This window comes from Podarcis gaigeae (genome assembly GCF_964106915.1).
Source record: "Podarcis gaigeae genome assembly, chromosome: 5".
Classification (NCBI taxonomy): Eukaryota; Metazoa; Chordata; class Lepidosauria; order Squamata; family Lacertidae; genus Podarcis; species Podarcis gaigeae.
In genome coordinates, this window is record NC_139681.1 from 3,719,765 (window position 1) to 3,743,342 (window position 23,578).

Sequence of the window (23,578 nt, forward strand, 5' to 3'; positions counted from 1 at the left end):
GGCATACCTCCATTCACAACAGTAGTAAATGTTTACATCAGTGTTGCTGTTGTAATTTGCATACTGCCCTATACCCACAGGCACAGAGGTCAGGTCTGAGGCAGAGACTGAGGGACAAACAAACATTCTGCTATTACCTAATGCTGGTCCGCCCAACTCGTGACCCATCAAGACGGATACAGCCCCCCAGTGACATATACCATGCCCTGCCAACACACACATTCCGGCCCCACATATGCAGCCCCAGGAAAAGAGCCAAAACAGATTTACTAGCAGGCATTTGCTGTATCTGCTCAGCATGGTGAGTCACGAGTTGTGCAGGTTTGTCCTGCTAGCTCAAAAGTAGGAGCTGAGGCATTTTTGAAAGTCCAGCTACATCCTGGACCTTCCTTTCAACCATGCAGGCCAGCTCTTGATATTCTGCTGCTGGAGGCAACAATGCATTTTGCCATTCTATTTTCTTCTGGCTGCAGCTCCTTTTCCAATTCTGAAGGCAAGAGACTGTCACTCTGCCGCTGGCCTTATGCTGCTCTTAAGATTTTAGGACTATTGCTTTTATTTTATGGGGAATGAATTTGTCATTTCCTGTAAGCCACCCGGATGACATGTTGTTATTGGGTAGAATACAAAGGCAGAAAGAAAAAAACAGATCAATTCATTCCATTTACAGTGGTACCTCGGGTTACATACGCTTCAGGTTACATACGCTTCAGGTTACAGACTCCGCTAACACAGAAATAGTACCTTGGGTTAAGAACTTTGCTTCAGGATGAGAACAGAAATTGTGCAGCAGCAGCGGGAGGCCCCATTAGCTAAAGTGGTGCTTCAGGTTAAGAACAGTGTCAGGTTAAGAACGGACCTCTGGAACAAATTAAGTACTTAACCCGAGGCACCACTGTATGTGCTTGCAAGAAGGGCTGCAATCAGGGCAGCTGCTTGCACGCTACAGGCCATCATGTCCAAAGGTTTTGGGGCAGGTGGAAAATGGTGTCCCCGAGAAGATTATCATTTTCCTGGAGTCCCCAAGACAGAATTCTGCTGCTTACGGAGTTGGGCTGTCCCTGCACAAATACAAAGCTCCTCTCAGGAGCATCACACCTGAATAAATTGCATCAGAACTTTAAGAAACAACTTACCTGCTGAAGAGTTCAGAGCAAGGGACTGAATTGATCAAAAAATGTAGTAGTTCACTATATCCATGTCACAACTGGAGATTTCGGGGAGTCTAAAGAAGTTGCATGAAGCAACATAGCTCTGCAAGAGAAGATTTAACATGTTACACTGCAGAAAATTCACTAGCTAATGACATACCTTTGAGCCTTTGCCCAACTACTTTGTTTCTGAACCCTGATCTGTAACTCAGCCCATACCTGCAGCCAAAACAACTGTATATCGCTTGCCTGTTTACCCCTGCCTCTACTAAGCTCCCTTCCGCTATTGTTTCTCTTGTAATGAATTTTAGATTGCAAGCTCCTTGGGACAATGATCTGTCCTCTTTCACTCTGTAAGATACTATTATTATTATTTTATTACTTATATGCTGCCAAATACAAAGCATTTCTAGGCAACTTACAAGCACAACTGAAAAGCAACCATAAAGTTAAATGATAAACAATACCCCCCCTCCTCCCAAAGACACACATCCAGATCCACCCCCCCCCCACTCCAGGTGTTATCACAATCAGTCCAAAGGCTGGGAGAAAAGGTATGTCTTGACCTGGTGCCAAAAGCATGTAAAAGCTGCTGCCAGGTGGACTTCCCTGGGTAAAGCATTCCATATACACACCTAATGATTCTGATGTAAACACCACCAGCAGCACCATTTGTGTTATTTTTGAGCGTTCAAAGCACTTCCTATACATTATCCCAGGGATCATATAGCCATCCTGTAAGGTAGGTTTGAGTTGCAGCAGTAAGGCTGAGGGCGAGAGAATGTGCCCACGGCCACAGGAAAAACACAACAAACATTTCCAAATGTACCTGAAAACTAGGTCTACCAGCTTCAACTCACAGTTGAGGAATCTCTGGTCTGTGGCTCAAATTAGACCAGCCAGCAGTTCCAGCCCCCCCCCCCCCAAGGACCACCCATATGACATCAGGTGTGAGGCAGGTACAGTAACAACTGCAAAGGAACAACCGGGAGCGTTAAAGCGCATTCTTGATTCTTCCTTTGCCAGCATGGCTTACATCTGTGATGGTTAAATTTGGCATAAAATACAAGCCTTGCTAGGTTCAGCTACATTCAATTTCGATCCAATCAAGTGGAATTCAAAAGTAGACCCACTAATATCCACCAACAGACTCACTGTCCCCAGGGCAGAAATCAGTGGTTGCATCTAATGTTAATCTTGCTCAAAGCAGACCTACTGAAAACAATGGGCATAAGTAACTTAGGTCCATTAACCACAATGGCTCAATCCTGAGCACAGATCTAGAAATCCCAAGGGTTTTACTCTGGCATTAATGTGGGACAGAAACTTTTCCAGGTTAGCTGCAAAGGACACCCTCTCCTTTTCAGGGACTGCAGAGAGGAGGAAATGGCCTTGAAGAAGACGCTTTCCTCACATCCATTCTCCTCCCACTGTAGGCAAGGGGTCTGGAATTCAATCTAGTAGAGCATCTCCACAAGACTGCCATTAGCTGAACAGCTGCACACTTAGTCTATGGAGCAGATGGCGCAAAATTTCTATGATCTCTCCCCACCCTCCACGTTACTTGGACTTAGGCAAGCACAAAAGAGCTAAAGAAATCCTTTCCTGGGGTCCTGTGCATTAGAAGCAGCAGCAACAACAACAGGTCTCTAGGATGACAGATTTACCATCAAACAGCTGTTTTGGTGATGTCAAGCCTGCCAGATTTGTGACAAGAACCATGGATGTTCAATTAAAACACAGTGAAGCACAGTTGTTGAAGGAACAACTGAATATCATCAGCTGACACTCAAGCAGTAACTGAGTTGACAGTAAGAAAACTGATAATATCAGACCCACTGCTGACAAAACTTTGTATTTTTTTAAAGGCCGCTTCCCAGCATCCCATCACGCTTCAGGAGGATAGAGTCCTGCACATAAACAGGCAAGGTTATGAAGACAGAGATAAGCTTATATTTTCAAATTCTGGGCTCTCCCAATGCTAAGGGAAAAAGCTGGCCTCCACCTCAGCTGTGTCCCTGAATGGAGCTCACTCATTCACTCATGGAGCAAAAAGGTGTATTTGAGGAGAGCTTTGTTGTGAGGAACTTCCAACCTAGTGCCAAGGAACCTGGCCTTCACTGGCAGATCTGCCAGTGCAGACATAGGCAAACTCGGCCCTCCAGATGTTTTAGGACTACAACTCCCATCATCCCTAGCTAACAGGACCACTGGTCAGGGATGATGGGAACTGTAGTCTCAAAACATCTGGAGGGCCAAGCTTGCCTATGCCTGTGCCAATGTATTGGTAGACATGGACTGTCACATCTGCTTGAAGGTTGGTTTCTGTGAAGGAGAATCCCTGGGCTGCTGTAATGATCTCAGGCAGGCAAACAAGTCTCTGACAGTTTTATGTACGTTTATTTACAATTTACATCCGGAGATGTAATCCTGCCGCCATTAGCTAAAAGTTGGTCACTCTGAGTCTCCGCCCCTATCACAACATGTAGGGCACCAAAGTCCAGTCCTTCCTCTTTTGTACTTCCATTGCATCTTAACCATTTTGGCTCTTCTGGTTCGAGGAGAAGGTGGGTGAAACCCCCCCCCCCCCGCTATCAAATGACAATTCCTCCAAATGCTGTCTCCCTCCTTGTTGCATAGCAACCCCCTCAATGTCTTCTATCTCCTCCCCTTCCTCTGCCTGTGAGCTCTCCAAGTCTGGGAACACTTGATAATGGGGGGCCAAACTACCGCACTCCTGCTCTGACTGTGGCTGCGATTTCTCACTTCCAGAGTCAGACTCTGTCTCCCTTTGTACAGGCATTCCTTCATCTCGAGACTGTCTCTTCCCAGGTGTTCAATTCAACCATGTCCCTGACAGCTGTTAAGCATATGCAAAAGGGAGTCTGAACTGAAGGCAGGAAAGGGGGCTAGTACTGGTGACTTGTTCACCACCCCTCATGTCAGCAGAGTCCTCAGAGATTTCCTGCTCCCAGCAGACAGCTTCTTCCAGAGTTCCTGGTTAAGGGGAAACTCCTCTCCCACACAGTTCAAAGTAGCAAAGTCTTTATTGTCTCCAGACACAAGACAAAACTAAGCACTGCTATCTCCTAGATGCGGTTCTTCTGGCCTTTGAAGTAAAGATAACATATGTACAAAGAGAGCCACTAACACTATCAACATGCTAGCTAATGCGGTGTAAATCGTGCAGCCTCTTCCCTTGACTCTCCCAGATTCAGAGTCAGATCCAGACAGCAAACAGGATAGCAAAAGGGACTGAAGCAGGACAGGGACAACAGGACAGGAAGCACATAAGGAAAGCAATGCCCTGGAGACTATTATACCTGTCTCTACACATACGCATATTTCCTGAACCAATGGGAAGGCGAATGACTCAGCAAGTCATACACTCAACCTCACTGGTGTTGCTATGGTAACCCAGTGCCCCTGGCACCCTTATCTCAAAATACCCAGATGTGGAGGATGTGCTCCTCAAGACATGAGGCCAAGCACTGTGTAGGTCAACCCATTGTCCTCATGACACCAACAGAGGACACAACAGATTGGCTGGAACAGCTGCCAATAAACTGAAGAGGCATCAATGTCATGGACTGGCTGGATGCAGAGGAGGGGGGGCAGCTGGGGAATCCCCAAGGGAACCCCCAGGGGAAGAAGGCTTAGAGCCAAGGGGTGACAGTTAGTAGTCAGAGGGAGAAGAGGGGGGCAGACTGGGAGAAGGAGCTGTCAGAAGAGGTAAACAGGTGAGCAGGAAGAGGCTGGGGAATGGAGAAGTCCTGACTCAGAGGCAGATGAGGACGGGGGCCAGGAGACCGAGAAGCGGCTGAAGAAATCAGGGAGTCTCCCCCTCCTGCTGCAAACAGCTCACCTCTGCCCTGGTCTCCCAGAACATTCAAAGGAACAAGGGCAGAGCAAAAAGATGAAGGAGCCTGAGATTGCTTGGAAAGCCCGGGGGGGGGGGGAGTCTTAGGAAGCGTTGCGAAGACTCCTTGCAACTGCTTCACTGGGGCAAGACCTACTGGAAAGAGGTGCTGGGATCTCCAGGCCTGCCCTGTTTCGATTGCTTTGAATAAAGAGTTAAGTTCCCAGACACTGGTGTTTTTATTGCTGACTTGCTCCTGACTCCGGCTGCTGACAATCAAGGACTTTCACAGAAATATCATAGTGGCAGACCAAAGATCACGACCCTGGCCGTGTTTGTTTGCATGGAGAAGCTTCTAAGGGAAGGGGGGTTGAGCAAGGAAAGCAGGCTTCTTGACCCAGCAGTGGGGAACCACTGACCCACAGGCCTAACAAGTCTGTTTTGGCCAAGCCGCACCCACCAGCCCTATTCCAGTTGAAATATTCCATGCTGTGCCTTTGGCTGCGTGGTTTGATTTCAGAGGAAAATGGACAGATGAAGACTGTCCACCTGCCAACGTTGGCCTGCAAAGGTAGGAGATGCAAGGACCTGGATATATAAAATTTGAAGGCAGTGTGGGGAAAATGAGCCTGCAACTATATGGACCATTGCAACACTCCCATGTAAGCTGCCAGAGAACAATCAGCTGAGAGGGCTCTCATTGGCTTTCATATAGGTAAAGGTAAAGGTACCCCTGCCCGTACGGGCCAGTCTTGACAGACTCTGGGGTTGTGTGCCCATCTCACTCAAGAGGCCAGGGGCCAGCGCTGTCCGGAGACACTTCTGGGTCACGTGGCCAGCGTGACATCGCTGCTCTGGCGAGCCAGAGCCGCACACAGAAACGCCGTTTACCTTCCCGCTGGTAAGCGGTCCCTATTTATCTACTTGCACCCGGAGGTACTTTCGAACTGCTAGGTTGGCAGGCGCTGGGACCGAGCAGCGGGAGCGCACCCCGCCGCAGGGATTCGAACCGCCGACCTTTCGATCGGCAAGTCCTAGGCGCTGAGGCTTTAACCCACAGCGCCACCTGCGTCCCCTTGGCTTTCATATAGTCCCATGGAAAATCCCCATGTTAAACAATTTAACCAACACACATTTTGGTATTCTCATTTTGGGGTCAATTAAACCATTATACTTAACATTTCTGTGTCTGCATGTTCTTTTTGTTATTATTTCTTTTTCCTTCTGTATTCGTGCCCCCCCCCCACGCCTTTCAGGGTTTTTTGTATAAAAGTCTTGATTTGGTTATTTTTCTCTATAAACCTTAATAAAATTAATTTAAAAACAAAAGAGGGTGTTTAGTATGAAGATAAGAGAAAATGTGAAGCGTTATTTTCTTCTGTGCATAAGCTTGAGTAAGCCATCATTTTTATTTTGTTAGTTCACCTCCCGTTATTAATATACAGTGGGTTCATTTAATAATGTGAGGCTTCTTAATTAATTCTTCAATAGGTAATCATTACCATTTAATGTGCCTCACATTCCAAGTCTTGGAATATGAAACACGGAGGCTCAGCTGATAACGGCTCTCTGCATAGTCTTTGCCTGCATAGTCCTTTGAATCTTTTTACACTATATTTTGAATCTTTTTACACTATATTTTGCATTCCTGCATGCACCGCTGCCCCAAGCAGAGAGCAGAATTGACAAAGGTATTTTAAAGGTTTCCATTAATTGAAGACATTTCTATTTCTACGCCATGCTCCCAGTGGGCTGTGCATGCCAAGTGGCTCAAGCACCACAAGCTCCGTGCAAGCTGCGCGCCCCAAGTGCCACACGCACAACATTGGGAAGAGCAGGGCCTCTTTCCCCAACAGCCGCACGTAGGCCCAGCGAGGCCCGTCACAGGCAGCGGAATATTGAGGTTGCCCAGCCCCCTCCAAAGAAAGATGGGAGGCTTTCACCCCCCCCCCAATGTTGCCCCTGCCCCCTGTGCTTGAATTTAGGTCCGCTTCTCCCAAGGAGCAAGCCTTTAAGTGTGACAGACCCTCCCATGTAGAACTCCTTGCCAACAGAGATCCAGCAGAAATCATCCTTGCCATTTCTGAGGCACCTTTTGAAAACTACTGTATTTTTCACTCTATAGGACGCACTTTTTACCCTCCAAAAATTGAGGGCAAATGTGTGTGTGTCCTATGGGGCAAATGCAGGCTCCTTCGCTTCAGCGATAGCAACGCTAAGCCTCTGAAGCGCAGAAGGAGTGCTCCCTCCCCACTCCGGAGGTTTCGCATTGCTTTCTCTGAAGCCTGGAGAGCGAGAGGCGTCAGTGCGCACCGACCCCTCTCGCTCTCCAGGCTTCAGGGATAGCCGCCTGAAGGCCTTCAGAGTGCAGCGCAAGTTCCCGCTGCGTTCTGGAGGCTTCAGGTTCCTTTCACTGAAGCCAGGAGAGTCTTGCTCTCCCGAATTCAGCAAAAGGAACCCAAAGCCTGAGGAGCACAGCAGGAACTTGCGCTGCGCTCGGAAGGCTTCAAGGATAGCTGCCCGCAGTCCCTCTGGCAGGGAGAGGTTGCGCAGGGCTACAGAGGAAGCCAAAAGAGTGAGCGGGATCCATCCCGCTTGCTGCCTTGGCTTGTGCCATAGCCTCATGCAACCCCTCCGGCAAGAGCGAAAAATACGGTATTATTTAGACGGGCGCTGGAAAGACAAAATTGTTTTTGTCAACCAGTAGTTACCGATGCTTTAATTTATCTTATTGTAATGTTTTGTTTTTATGTTGCGTACCGCTTTGCTGTATTTTTATGGAAGGGCTATATATATATTTTTTTAAAATTTACATTATCAATTATTTTAATTATTTTATTTTTTAAACAATCCTTCTTGCATATTGTTCTTTACACATATAATTCTGAAAAAGGAGATTTCCCATGATTTTTCACAATAAAGAGGCAATAAGAACAAGCCCCTAAACTAACATGCATCTAGCTACCTTAATTAACAAGTATAAATGCTCGCATGCGAAAAACCCAGCTACGGGCATGGAAAAGATGAGCAAATGCACTTATCTTTGCAGAGGATCTATTCACCTTCACCCATGTTATCTTTCCATCTCTGCTGACTTTCACGGAGGTGCAAATACTATGAACACTTTCATAACACATGAAAAAACCCTGGAAAGTTGCCAAGTTAGTTACCACAAAGGCCTGTTTAAAAATAGTCACACATGCTGGAGACTTTACTGAGAAAGCAGCAACCTGCAGTGTTTGCAGAGGTAAAACTGCAGCTGCAATTCATTGAAAACCCGATGATAGAATAAAATATGCAATGACTATAGACCCTGGGAGAATTAAACCCTGTAGGAATGTAGTCCTGGATTTATACCCCTTCTTGAATTTTTTGCCATATCACTTTTGCCCTGTAACCTCATAATTTCAATCTTAACCAAAGCCACACATTGCTAGCTTTGCTTGCTGAGAAGTTTGCACAATGCTCAAAGTTCCTGTCAAGCACACAAGGTATCTTAATTTTTTTCTAAGACTAAACAGGTTATTGTATCGCTTCTACCCCCCACCCCACCCTGCTTCCCCAAACCCTTGTCTTGGCTACAGGTGGCAAAACCACTGGATGAGAAACTGGATGCCCTGTTAGGAAACATGCTTCTCTCAACTTTTGAACTATGGTTTATTGTCAAGGTGATCGGTCAACGTGGGAGACATGCGTTTCTACTGGCTGTGCACTCCAGGAGCATACAGTGGTACCTTGGTTTAAGAACAGCTTAGTTTATGAACAACTTGGATTAAGAATGCTGCAAACTCGGAAGTAGGTGTTTTGGTTTGTGAACTTTGCTGTGGAATAAGAACATGTTCCACTTCCTGTTGAGTGAGTCCCCCACTGCTATGGGAAAGCACGCTTTGGTTTAAGAATGCCTTGGTTTAAGAACAGACTTCTGGAACAGATTAAGTTCATAAACCAAGGTACCGCTGTATTGGGTTACTGGAGAAATCACAGAGAAGCGTGATTCACAAAGGAGGTTGCCATTACAGATTAACCAGGCCATTAGCTCTCATACATAGTAAGAACAGCATTCGCTACGTGTAAAACACAAAGAATCTGGCCAGGGGAATCTGAAGATAGTCACGTCCAGTCAGGAATGGGAGTGGCGGTTCAGGTTTCTAGTCTCCCATGCTGTGGGGTAAATCTGAAACCAAAGAAACTTTAAAGCAACAGATTACAATATGGCACGGGGGGAATTTGCTCTTCAAGGTCACAAGTCCACCTGAGCACACCCAAGGGTCTGCGTGTGCATAAAAGCTTGGCCAATGGAACTGGGGCTATAAAACAAACCACCCACTAATGGCCTTTTGCTTTGGAAGAGAAACCCATAGAAAACCAGATCAATCTGCAGCTCACCTAGCTATGTGAATGGGTACAAAAGTCCCATTCACAGGCTCAGCACATACAGCAGTCACACCAGTTCCTACTAATATTGTCTTGCGGGTCAAAGCATTACCTGGCAGTGAATTTATTCTGCTACAGGGATGATGCCAGGGCAGAATTCGAAGGATAGGCTCATTTTGCGAAGATGCATTTAGTTTATGGTCGGACCCCAGAGCCCTCTGTACACAGAGAGTAGAGAACAGATGTGTTACATTAGTACCTACCATCTGCACACAGTGTAAAGCCACTGGCTTGGCCAGGCCAGGTATAAATACTTGGTGCCTACCTTTCTGCCCATGCCTACTCAACAGATCCATATCCTCCCTCGCTTTGCACTTCAGACTCTAGCTTCCAGCCAAAGCCACTGATCTTTAGCTAGAGAAATATATCCACCTTCCAGATTCAGGTATGGCCACCCATGGCATACAGTGGTACTTCAGGTTATGGACGCTTCAGGTTACAGACTCCGCTAACCCAGAAATAGTACCTCGGGTTAAGAACTTTGCTTCAGGGCAAGAACAGAAATTGTGGCACGGCGGCAGCGGGAGGCCCCATTAGCTAAAGTGGTGCTTCAGGTTAAAACAGTTTCAGGTTAAGAACGAATTAAGTTCTTAACCCGAGGTACCACTGTATTTGCAAAGAGAAAGAAACACCAGTTTTAATACTGGGTATTTCTGTACTGAATTTCCCATGAAATTCCAAAGTCAATGAAATAAGAATATTGAGGGGTCCCTTCCAGGGGTTCAGCTTCTTAAGGAAGACTGGACCTTCAGAGAGAGTGTACCTTTTAAGGCTCAAACCAGTCGGGAAATGAACAGAGACCAGACCAGGATATACAAAAGCAAAGCGGCTATAAGCCTGATCTTTATTAAAGCTGTTGCAACAGGGTGCTCTCCCCCCCCCCCCCACGCAGGAGATAGGAGGAGGACCCGAGCAAAGGTGTGCAAGCCCTTATTTAGACTTTGAAATTGCCCACCCCTGTAGCTCAATACCACCCCCCCAGATACATCATACCTACAGCACAGAAGGGGTGTAGCCCAAGACCACCTTCTTAATACATCAGAGAAGGGGCGGACTACAACAGAAATCTGAGTGCATTTTCTTCTTCTTCTCCTGTCTGTTAGGTTACCTGATTGGATTACCTGGGCACCCTGGCCACTCTTTTGTTATGATAACTACTCAACTCCTGAATCCAGGTCACAGGCTCACCCTATTCATATCTTAAATGCATAGCTGTCAACTTTTTCCTTTTCTTGCGAGGAATCCTATCCGGAATAAGGGAATTTCCCTTTAAAAAGGGAAATGTTGACAGCTATGCTTAAATGTGCCCTTGAGACAGGGTTTGTGAGCAAAGAGACAATGGGGAGGCTCCCCCTTTCCTTCGACCTTGCAAAGAAATATTTGAAGTGAATTTGGAAGAGAGAAAATGGTTTCAGGACTTTTCTGTGGGTTTCAGACATGTGGTTTACATATTCGTATGTGTTTGCTTGGTACATTTATGCACATCTACTTTATATATAAAGGTAAAGGGACCCCTGACCATTAGGTCCAGTCGTGACTGACTCTGGGGTTGCAGCGCTCATCTCGCTTTATTGTCCGAGGGAGTCGGCGTACAGCTTCTGGGTCATGTGGCCAGAATGACTAAGCCGCTTCTGGCAAACCAGAGCAGCGCATGGAAACGCCGTTTACCATCCCGCCAGAGCAGTACCTATTTATCTACTTGCACTTTGACGTGCTTTTGAACTGCTAGGTTGGCAGGAGCAGGGACCGAGCAACGGGAGCTCACCCTGTCGCGGGGATTCAAACGCCGACCTTCTGATCGGCAAGTCCTAGGCTCTGTAGTTTAACCCACAGTGCCACCCGTGTCCCTACTTTATATATATAAGACCTTAAAATTCTTATAACACCAACAAGCTTTTATGGGCAGAAAAACAGCATACAAGGTAGTTCTTCCATTTAACACTTAAAAGGCCACACGTGCTGACAAAGGAAAACATCTACCTTTGCGTATTCCTCAAAGTAAGTGATAGCACTGTGCCCTCAACAGGATAGTGGAAAGAGATAAAGCATTTGTGGTTTCGGACTATCAGCTCTAAAAGGATTAACCAGTGTGCTACAAATTAGACAGCCGAAACACTGTTGTAGCAAACAGCATTGATTAATGTGCATGTCTGAACCTCTGAGACGTAATGGAACGGCAGGCTTCAGGGCTGGTAAGACCTGAGTTCAAATCCTCCCTCACACGTGGAGATCCTTCGGGTGACATTCACTAATTCACTTCCTCCCCACCAAACATCTATCACAAGGTTGTTGTAAGGCTAAAATGGGAGTGGGGACATGTATAACATCAGCAGCTTATATAATGAAGAACAGGATAAAAACGCAATAAACCAACCAGCCTTAATAAAAGGCGAGTTATTATCATCACGCTCTCTAGGGCACAAGTCTCCAAGATCGCTGCCTGCGCTGAACAAATTTCCCAGCCCTAATTTAAGTATATTTCAGAAAGATCCTCCCTCTCTGTATCAGCTAAGAGTAATACAATAAGCAATTTGCTACTGCTAAGATGACAAATGCAAACCATCTGTTTAGACTCTCTTGAATTTACAATCTTTCAAGTTATACTAACAGGCATTTTTATAAAACTGTAACACTGAGGCAATTTATTTCTGTGTTTGCTTTTCCACCTTAGTGATGAATGACTGTTTAGTTGTACAATACTTTTATAAGTCCTCCCCAGCTAAGTTTGTAGAGATGCAGAATTAACAGTACAAATAGGGATTTCACTGTACATCAGCTGTCTGTTGAATTATGGAAAGGGGAAAATAAGAGTGGAAGAAGCAAACTTAACTCAATAACATAAATGTAGAGATGAATAATGCTGATCTCTTCAGTTCATGGGGATGTTGACAGAGAATTGTCTTTATATGTGGGAATCTAAACTGAGACATGGTAGTCAAAGAGCTTGAATCATAGCTATTGAGCCGAATTCATTTGATGAGAATGGCTATTAAATAATATTTCAGTGACTAGCACCTCAACATCATACATGTTTACAGTCATCCCTCGGGTTTCGGGTTGCGCACCACGCTGAACTCGGAAGTACTGGAGCAGGTTACTTCCGGGTTTCGGCGCTCGCACATGTGCAGAAGCACTAAATCACACTTTGCGCATAAGCACCAAATCGCGACCCGCACGTGCGCAGATGCCGCACTGCGGGTTGTGAACGTGCCTCCCGCACAGATCACGTTCGCAACCCGAGCGTCCACTGTACTTGCAAGTAGGGTGGATAAAAATCAATGATTAAAAAAATAAATTTTAAAAACCGGCTTTTTAATCTTCATTCAAGCTATCCTAAGTTCTATTAGCCATCTTAAGACAGATGGAACAAAAGCTGATCACGACAACTGGCAGGCAAGCATCAAAGCAGAATAGCCAGTCGCCCCCCCCCCCCCTCCTGAGCCTCCCTGCTCTCTACAGTCATAAATGGAGTCTCTGCTCCAGAACTTGGGAGGTCCGGTGGATGGAAACTGGAGACAGGACCTTTTGAATGAGGACGCCCCAGCATCAGAAAACTGCACTCTCCCCAGGGCTGTTTCCACTGAAAAGCAGGCACCAGCCCAAGGCCTCTTAATTTGCCCAAGCTCTTAAGAAACAGCAATTGTGAATTTTTACGGCTCTTCCTTATCTTAAATTTCTTGCATTTCTTTTATTGCTCCTTTACTATTAACTGTAATAATGGTCATTATCAACTGTGCCATTGTAAGCTGCCACCATAGGCACTTCTAAAATATGAATGTGGGATTTAAATATTTAAAGTAACCATTAAAATAAAGTTTGTGGGGGAGAAGTCGTTGGATAAATTTACCCTCCCCCTTTAATCATACGTATATTTACGCCAAGCAAAGTCTAATAGGAGGGGAGGAATTCAACCTAGTTATTCTAGCAGAGGAAGGCTCCAGACAGCTATGAAGCATGTTCTCCAATTTAGCTGTCAGGTTGCATTTAGCATTCAGTGCTGGTCCTAGAGATTTTGCTTGCCTGAAAATGTAAATGCAAATTAATTTGGATTGGTGGCTTAGAACAAGCAGTGAAATATACTTATAACCACAATTCTCTCTTTCAAATTGCTACACCCACAAACCTTTCCACCTACAAAGCAAAATTCCAAAAAATGATTGAACAAGGACCAGATGATTTTTAAACAAGCCAGCCCTTATTTGCAACTGGAATCTGCAGCAGCCTTCAACAGGCTCTCTGGCTCTCAAAGGGCAGCTCGGATAGGATTGCATCTGTCTTTAAAACAAAACACGGGTGAATTTCTCAGTTGGTTCAGGTTTTCACAAGTGACACTAAAATATTTAATGGTCTCTGTGCGCTTTGCAAAGCCAGGCATGCAGATTCTCCACTTAATTTTTAGAAATGTATCACCTAGCAGGGAAAGTCACATCATATTCAGATTCTAAGGCAGGGGTAAGCCACCTAAGGCCCGGGGGCCGGATCCGGCCCAATCGCCTTCTCAATCCGGCCTGCAGACAGTCCGGGAATCAGCGTGTTTTTACATGAGTAGAATGTGTCCCTTTATTTAAAATGCATCTCTGGGTTATTTGTGGGGCATAGGAATTTGTTCATTTCCTCCCCCCGAATAGAGTCTGGCCCCCCACATGGTCTGAGGGACGGTGGACCGGCCCCCTGCTGAAAAAAAGTTTGCTGACCCCTGTTCTAAGGGCATCTGCGATTGCCAAGGAGCTCCTTCTGTAGCAGTACCAGAGGCATTCTGGGGAAACGAACGTGGCGCTTGGCTACAGAGTCTCAACCGTGGTTTCAGCCTGGAGCAAGCCTGGCCTCCTGGCAAATACATTGTTTAAAAGCATTTGTTTAATTTCCAGAAGCCTCCCAGGTATCAAGGTCTCCTTGAGAAGGCAGCGCTAGAGCCAGCTCACCCTGAGCAATGGAGAGCCTCATAGTTCAGAACATCAGCACTCTGAACGTAGCACAGAAATCAGGAGGAGAGAGCGCGCGCATTTCAAACCATATTTTGGCCTCATGTATGCGTTTCAGCAGTTGCACCAAATAGGAATAAAGCAAAAGGCTATTTGAGCTACACTTGCTAAGGCAGACCAAGTCAGCAGGAACTTGGGCACTGATTTAAAGGAAGAGAGGAAACCTCCAGATACAAAGAGATGCCTTTATTGAACCCAATGCATCCATTAATTAATTAATTTGCAACCAAGTTGGAGACCAAAGAAATCTGAACAGGGTGAAGCATTCTAAACAGGTTCAACACATTGGCTGATTTTGCAATTAGTTGGTGGTAGCTGTAAAGGATATCTTACCTTAAGATGGTTCTAAGAATAAAAAAATGCTAACAGTGAGTTCCAACAAACCTGCTGGTGTCATGTCCCCCCCCCCCCCCCGCATTTCCCCCCATTTTGAGGAGCTAAATGCAGCTCTTCCCAGTCAGCTGGTTGTGTCAAAGCAAAACATTCCAATGGTCAGTGTTTAACCCTCTGGGGTCCTATACAGCCTATGGGGGGGGATCAAAAGCCCATTTTAAGGCTGACTCTACGGCTTACAACATGTGACAAAGAACACTGCACTAAACACTTTATCAGTTGTTATTTTACAGTACTGCTTCATATTTCCCATAAAGTAAAATGACTACAGACACCTTACTTAACAAATGCAGATAAAGAATATTCTTTATATTCATATAAAGAGAAGGCAAATACAATCCCTCTCCCACCCCAGTTACATTTTGAGAATGTTAGGAAGGCTTCTCTCTCTCTCTCTCTCTCTCTCTCTCTCTCACACACACACACACACACACATGCTTTAATCCCCAGGTACACAATTTTTAAGCCGCTGTACTATTAGAATTAGATTTCTCTCACTGTTATCTCAATATATTGTTGTGATATCTTACTTATGTGTAGAATGGAATGACATACAGTACAGTGGTACCTCTTACAGATAGGTAGCCGTGTTGGTCTGCCATAGTCAAAACAAAACAAAATTCCTTCCAGTAGCACCTTAAAGACCAACTAAGTCAGTTCTTGGTATGAGCTTTCGTGTGCATGCTGTGTATCTGAAGAAGTGTGCATGCACACGAAAGCTCATACCAAGAACTAACTTAGTTGGTCTTTAAGGTGCTACTGGAAGGAGTGGTACCTCTAGTTGCGGACACGATCCATTCTGGGGTGCAGTTTGCAACCAGAAAAGTCCACAACTAGAGCAGAGCTCCTGCGCAAGCATGGAGTGCGATAGAGCGCTTCTGCGCATGCGGTGAAACCCAGAAGTATACACTTCCGAGTCTGCCGCGTTCGCAAGCCAAAAAGACACAACATGAACCTAACGCAACACAAGGTACGACTGTATTCCACTGCACCTCATTTTTAGACTAACAAGGTCATAACAATGCCGCAATGAAGATATGCTTTAGAATGCGTGGACAGTGCCAGTCTGATGAAATCTGAGAAGTCACAAATGTAAATACAGTTTCCAGTGATTTGGAATGCCCTGTATCACTCCTTGTTTTACCCCTTCACTAGCAAAATTATGGCAATAATTGTACAGTGGTACCTCGGTTTCCGAACATAATCCATTCCGGAAGACTGTTCGAGTTCCGAAACATCCAAAAACTCAATCAGGAAGCCTCAATACAGAAGTCGTGTGGCATGTTCCACTTCTGAGGCATGTTCAAAAACTGAAGCATTTACTTCCGGGTTTACAGCATTTGAAAACCAAAATGTTCAAAAACAGAGACATTTTAAAAGGTAAAGGTAAAATACCACTTTTAAAAGGTAAAGGTAAAATACCACTGTATTTGTAAACTTTGTGCAGGCTACAGAATTCAGCTTTTCCTGAAGCAGAATTTTTAGAGTGGTGTGCACACAGTTCTGCTTAAAGCCTTTACAAGCCTAAAATAGAGATTTTTCCATGCCTTGACTTTCAGTTTCAATGTTGAACACAGTTTAGGTGTTTGGTCAACATTTCAACAATGTTTTCCTATGAATTCAAGTCATAGTTTGTTAATCCTGTACATTTTCCACATTAAATTATTAGAGGTAATTTAGATATCTTTCACAGGAATTATATTTTACTTCCACAATATTGCCAAGTGAAAAGAACAGAACAGAATGGAACGGAAAACCATTCCGTCAGAATATAAAGAACGTAAGCAGAATGAGCCAAGCAATAATTGTGGGTTTAGGTTTCAAGACAGGAACCCAGCCAGATTTTCAAATACATACTGCCGCAAATTGGGCCAACAATTTCTAGTGCTATATTGCCTGCTTGACTACATAAATATCTGCAAGATTTAGAAGAATGTACAGCTCACACAAATACACCCACTCAGCTCCTGGACACCTGAGAGAAAATCCATGGATGTCTTCTGCTCATCCCACAGAACTAGGAATTCATGAAATGGCTCAGTTAACAACAGAACCACAAAATGGTCCACTTATAAAATGGTGGGTTTTCTATATTCAATGATGCAGAGCAGGAATAACAGCAGTTCTAAGACTGCAGCCTCAGGCACGCTTACTTGGGAGTAAGCCTCACTGTACCCAATGGGATTGAGCTGAACATAATATATGCCCTGTTGCAACAGATAATAGGGGTTTATGTTAATAATTCATTTTATGTATCAGAATTCAACATGCGATACGGCAATATTACTGACCTACTTTACAAAGTTGTTGATTGGAACACTCTAGAAAGCATTAGGGGAGATCCACACTTAGGCGGGGAATGTGGCTTCTGCCCATAGAGTATGCCTGCAGAGAGAACATCACGTCTGGCCTATATAGCAATGACTGCATGCTCATACACATCATATTTCCTTTTCTAGTTCAAATTCCTGCTCTAGCTAAAATTTGTCAGTTCCCTCTATAATACTAATAAGATTTGTTATCGATTTGTTTCTAAAACTGTTATTCAGACCTTAGGCTTTCCTCAGTTATTGTAAAGCAATTTTCATCATAAGCAGAGGCTTGACAACCATATTTCAGGAGTGCTCTGATGGTGTTCCTGCTTGGCAGGGGGTTGGACTCGATGGCCCTTGTGGTCTCTTCCAACTCTATGATTCTATGATCATGGTTTATTTTATTTATTCCTTGCATTGATATCCCATCTTTTTCTCCAAGGAGCTGATGGGGCCGAGGTCACCCAGCGATCTTCATGGCTGAGTGAAGAGTTGAACCCAGGTCTTAGTCCAACACTCTAACCACTGCACCACACTGGCTCTAGTGCGCCTCCACTGCTGCTGTTCTGCACATGGCATTAGCCACAATCTGTATGTAGTTTCTTGAGAAATGCTGCTGTTGCAACTTGCAACATGCAAATACAACTTGAAACCCAGCAAGGGGGGAATGACCTCACTGCGTTTTAAGCTGTGAATGGGTACATAGCCTAAGCTATGGTATTGCTGATGGCCATCTATCTTGGTTACTCTCTTCCACGGTCCCTCTGTTCATCAAACACAACTCCTATTAAAGCTCCACTTCCTTCTGCTATTTCTTGCCTTCTCTCTTGTGGCCCCTTGTATATGAAACTCTCCCCTCTGAATATGTGGCTGACCTCTTTTCTATCTCACTTGACTTAAAAATTCAACTTACGGTAAGTGAGAAGCAAGCTGGTCATTTCTTTTAAGACCATAACTTAAGGCTGATACAATGATAACTCTTCTGCTATGCTCACCCTTCCCAATATTTGTCTCTGCTCTATAGGTTTCTCACAAAACCAGCTCTTAGATAGGCTTAGTGCTGCATACCTATGAACCCGGAGGTTTCTGACACAAGAAAATTGGGCTGTTTTGAGCTTGTTAAGCTAATGTCCTTTAAGGTCCCACTATATGAGATCCGTTTATTTTGCCAAAGCAGGGGGAATTAGATACAGGGGACCAAACACAAATGTCACAATTGCCTGCATTCAGCATATAGCATATAAATAAAGTAAAAGGCACCTTTGCTTACAGGTGTATGCATCCGACCCCATTTTGCCTGCAAATCATGAATGAGAGGGGCCACCTGTGTGAAACAATGACACTGACTTTAAACTGAGAAGTCATTAGATAAGTTTTGAAGAAGCAACACACAAGCATTTACAAACGGATCAACAAAAACGACAGCTCCATAAAGACACTGTCAGGAAAGACTGAACCCACTTCAGCCACCCTTTCCATACCCAACAACAAATATTTAAAACCTCAGCAGGAGCAATAGTAAATAAGAATGCAGTTTGGTGAAAGCATTTCTAAAAAGCTTCATCTGAGGCTAGAGCTGCTCACTATGTGCGACGCAGTCAAGGCATCCCCATGTTCTGCTACTCTCCTCTGTGATATTTAGGAAACAGTCACCCCATGTTCATCCCACCAGTATCAACATGGGTGGGAAAACATGCAACACGGCACACATAAATCTCTGGTCATCGAACGTTACAGGGGAGAAGCGGAAAACTTCATGTCACGTGTAATGTGGATTATCAGCCTGACTCTGAAACAGCCTCAAAGCCACTGGACAGCAAGGGTCATGGGGTATTTTACTCTGAGTAGACCTACTGAACTTAATGAGCAGGACTAAGTTAAGTCCATTAATGTCATTAATTTATTTATTTTTCCACTGTTTTGTATTATTTATTAGGTTTTATTTAACAATAAAAAGCACATAATAACATAACATTTTCAAATGTCCACATTTCATACACTTCCTTGGACTTCCTCGCACCTCTTGCTCCTGCTTTCTAAACACATGAATTTTGACAGCAAATTATTAACTTAATTTAGTTTATATAATAAAATTTCCCAGTGTTAAACTCTCAAATTTTAAAATTTAACAACTCATTTGTTAAACCTTAATTGTAAAATATTGTTTATCCAAAATTTATCTTTTCTTTCAATTACATTCAAATTTGTATTTCTTATTACTAATTTATTGGGGCCCTGTTACTACCAATCTTACATCTTTCTTAGCATTCATACAATTTACAATGTTTTTGTAAGTAATCCTTAAATTTCTTCCAGTCCTCCTCCACCAGTTCTTCTCCCAGGTCTCAGATTCTGCCAGTCATCTCGGCCAGTTCCATATAGTCCATCAGTTGCATCTGCCACTCTTCCAGTGTGGGCAAGTCTTGGGTTTTCCAGCATTTGACAATGAGTATCCTTGCTGCTGTTGTAGCATACATAAAAAAGGTTCGATCCTTCTTTTGCACACTCTGGCTGATAATGCCTAAAAGAAAGGCTTCTGGTTTCTTAGGGAAGGTATACTTAAATACTTACTAGGGCAAGTCCACCAGAGGTGAAAGAATCTTCAGCTTCTTTACACTTCCAACATTTATTGTCAGACAAATGGTATATCTTTGCAAGCTTGACTGGAGTCATGTACCACCTATATATCATTTTCATAATATTTTCTTTCAAAGCATTACATGCCGTAAATTTCAAACCTGTGGTCCATAACTTTTCCCAGTCAGCAAACATGATGTTGTACCCGATGTCCTGTGCCCATTTTATCATAGCTGATTTGACCGTTTCATCCTGTGTATTCCACTTTAGCAGCAAGTTATACATTCTTGAAAGTATCTTAGAGCTGGGCTCTAACAGTTCTGTTTCTAGTTTTGATTTTTCCACCTGGAATCCTAATTTTTTATCTGACTTGAAAACTTATTTGATCTGAGCATAATGTAACCAATCTCGCACTTTCCCCTTTAGTTTCTCCATACTCTGCAACCTCCAATTGTCTCCATCTTTTTCTATTATTTCCCAATATTTCGGCCTAATGTCATTAATTTAAAACGTCACTGAATGCTCAACCCACAGGGTTTTAAGCCTCCTGTACAGCTGTTTTGTGCTTTTTACATTTTCTAACATAAATATATTGGGTGGGGAGGGGAAGATCAAGAAATCTGAAATGGCAAACAGAACAGGAAAAACATGTAAATGTAAATTAATGAATATGTTGTTCTAAATTTGTTATAGCAGTGGTGAGGATCCCCTGGCTTAAAGGCCTAATTTGGGTACCAATTTAGCTTGCAAGACTGTCTTCTTCAAATCACACCTCCCTGCCCTGCACTAGACACCACATAGGGCATTAGATGTGGGGCAGGCGGAAACTTCCAAGCAAGAATTGGGAGCCTTAAATTGCTCCCAGTTTTTCCCTTGGCGAGAGGGGTTTTCTGTCTTGGCCCTGTAAAAAGTAAGAGGAGACTGGTGGTGGGGAGGTGCATGTGATGAAACAAGGGGGGGGGAGTGAGAGAGGGACTACAGTATAATAGCTATAGTACTATTGGAAATGCTAGTTTGGCTCCACCAGCGCCACTCTGACCTTGATCCCACCCTGGTAAGAAGCAGCAAAACCACTGCCAAGAGGTCAACTCTGATGTGCTGCCCCGCCAGCCTCTCCTGACTGGCACCACACATTTAACACAGAGAAAGCGACTAATAGAAAACATCCCTACACACTGGTGGAGGAAGAGGAGTGTGGGGGGAGCGCACCACTCCCGGCAGCGCAATCCTGGCAGGGTGCCATCGCAGCTGCCCCCCTGCACTGGGCCCTGCCCCCAGGACATGCGCCAGCCCCGCCCCCACCTGCTCTCTGCCCCCCTGCCCCCCTTGTGCTGGAGCATGAAGCCACTGTCCCTACAGTAATCACAGAATCATATAAAACAGGGGTCAGCAAACTTTTTCAGCAGGGGGCTGGTCCACTGTCCCTTAGACCTTGCGCCAGGCCGGACTATTTGGGGGGGGGGGGTGAATGAATTCCTATGCCGCACAAATAACCCAGAGATGCATTTTAAATAAAAGGACACATTCCACTCATGTAAAAACACGCTGATTCCCAGACTGTCTGTGGGCCGGATTGAGAAGGCGATTGGGCCGGATCCGGCCCCCGGGGCCTTAGTTTGCCTTTTCATGCAATAAAACATATCTCTCCCTTATCAGTATCTACAGCCACAGCAGCCACCAGCTGTTAACTCTCCAACGGTGTGACTTCTCCTGAGCCAGATGGATGCCAGAATTGTAGAGCTGGAAGGGACCCCACGAGTCATCTAGTCCAACCCCTTGGAATGCAGGAATCCTTTTGCGCAAGGTGGGCCTCGAACCCAGGACCCAGAGATTAAGAGTCTCATGCTCAACCAACCGAACCAATTATATTACTATTGTTTCCAGCCATCAAACTCATGAGCTGCAGCTCACCTTGGGCAAGTCCTTCTCTCTCTTCATCAGCCTCACTGGGGGGGTTTTCCTCCTCGAAGCAAGAGGGGGGTCAGGGGGACCAGAGAGGATGCGCTGCTCTAAGGATGCTCCGAGGAGAGCCGGCAGGGTCAGGCCACTGGCCACCCAGATGCCCGCAAGGCGGACCGAGGCGCACCAGCCACGCTTCCCCTGCGCTCCGGAGCGCAGCCCGCCAGCGGGAAGACCGGCCCACGGCTCCCCGAAGGTAGAACCCGACGCACCCCCCGCCCCGAGTCCCGCCTGGCGGTTCCCGCTCAGGTCCGCTTCCTGCACCGAAAGCCTCCCCCCCCCCCCCGCTGGCTCACCTTGACCGGCGCGCGAGGCCGGGAAGCCGAAGGACCCCACGGCCTCCCTGCCGGAGCCCAGCGTGGCTTCCGCCGCAGCAGCAGCCTTGGGGGGGTCTCTCCGGTTCCCCGCCCCCATCGCCCCCCCCCGGCTCGAGCGCGGAAATCCGTCCAGGAGACCCCGGCCAGGGATCCCCCGGAGAAGATCCCTGGCGCAGGAGACGCCCTCTCCCTCCCAGACCCCCCCCCGCCGCCGCCGCCTCCCCCCTTGCAAAGAACCGGCCCGCCCAGGAAGCCGCTGCCCCCCCCCCGGCCGCCCCCCCCCCGAAGGCGCTCGCTGGGCTCACCGGGGCGGCGGCGGGGGAAGCCGCTGGGAGTGGGCGCGAGGTGGGTCTCCGGCCGCCGATGCCGCCGCCTCTGGCTGCCGCCATGGGAGCCTCCCGCCCGGCCTGGCCGGCTCCGCCACCTTCGTGCCTCCTGCCGCCGCCGCCGCCGCTCTGCTGGGGGTTCGGTCCGGCGCGGCGGGCGAGGGCGGTCCGTGCGCGGCGAGGGAGATGCGCTGCGCCCGGCCGGGAGGGAGGGAGGGAGGCGGCTTCTTCCTCGCGCGGGGGGGGGGGAGGCGGGGGGGCCAAAGCCCAAGGCGGGGGGAGGGCGAAGCCTCGCCCCACTTCGCCCCCGCCCCAAACAAGCTTGTGTGTTTGCAGGATCGCAAGCCACTGGAGCAGGCAGGGGAGCGGCTGGTGCTGTGTGAAACGCGCATCTTCCCATTGTAAAACGGGGGGGGGGTCTGAATCTTGCTGTATTGGCAACTAATAAGAATATTTGCAGAGGGGGAAGCATGTGCCGAAGTCAACCAGTGAGGAGGAAAGTTTAAAACGGAAGAAGAAGACATCCCTGAGCATCTGCAGAGTGCTCGAGGGCGCCAAAAGGGCAGGCGCCTCCCTACCTCCGATTCTATAATCAGGGGTCATCTAGTCCAACCCTCTGCAATGCAGGTCTTTTTGCCCGATGCTTGGCTCGAACTCACCACCCTGAGGTTCAGTTTCAAGCTTTACTCACCGATTCCTGGAACTTCTGTGGAATATGATTTTTAGCGTACAGTATCTTTGTTTCTGCACAAGATTCAGGGCAGCACTGGGCTCTGATGCACAGGCAGAGCAGAAGGCAAGGGGGGTGGGCACCAGATTTTGGCCTTGCGCAGGCTGTTGCTGAAAATTTGAAAGACCAAAGCGCACCCCCCCCCCAGGAAATGGCATTTAAATTAGCCAACTGTTTCTGTACAAAAATGTAGTTTTTTATATTGTGATTTTATGCTGTGAACTGCCCTAAGATCTACAGGTACAGGGCAGTGTAAAAATTTAATAAATAAAGTCAAACATCTTCATGTTTCCCTGGATGGGAGCATAAGGCTGTCAGTGCCATGGCAAATGTGTGGCTGTGGCATCTTAACTTGGCACCAGATCATGCTCTCGAAAAACAACAACCCTGAGTTAGAATACTGGTTGACTGTTGGAAGGGGAAGAGAAGGAATGGAATGGGATCCAAAACAGGCCAACTGCAATCCTGAGCAGGAGCACCCAGCTCTGTCTGCAAGAGTTGGCTAGAGGTGCCATTTGTTATTAACTGCTTGATAAGA

The 23,578-nt window shown here is 46.2% G+C and overlaps 1 protein-coding gene across 4 annotated transcripts in view; it reads right to left on the bottom strand.

Moving 5' to 3' along the window:
• Positions 1-22,455, bottom strand: part of PRR5 (proline rich 5) — a 72,842-nt gene extending 50,387 nt beyond the window's left edge. The window contains exons 1-2 of one of the 4 annotated variants that reach the window (XM_083738870.1): positions 22,290-22,455; positions 1,137-1,254 (exon numbers count right to left, since the gene is read on the bottom strand). The gene's annotated coding sequence lies outside the window, so the exon portion shown is untranslated. Of the gene's footprint in view, positions 1-1,136; positions 1,255-21,963 lie in introns of all 4 variants that reach the window. The other 3 variants (XM_083738868.1, XM_083738871.1, XM_083738869.1) reach the window with 3 other exon arrangements.
• Between the last annotated feature and the right edge of the window lie 1,123 nt (positions 22,456-23,578).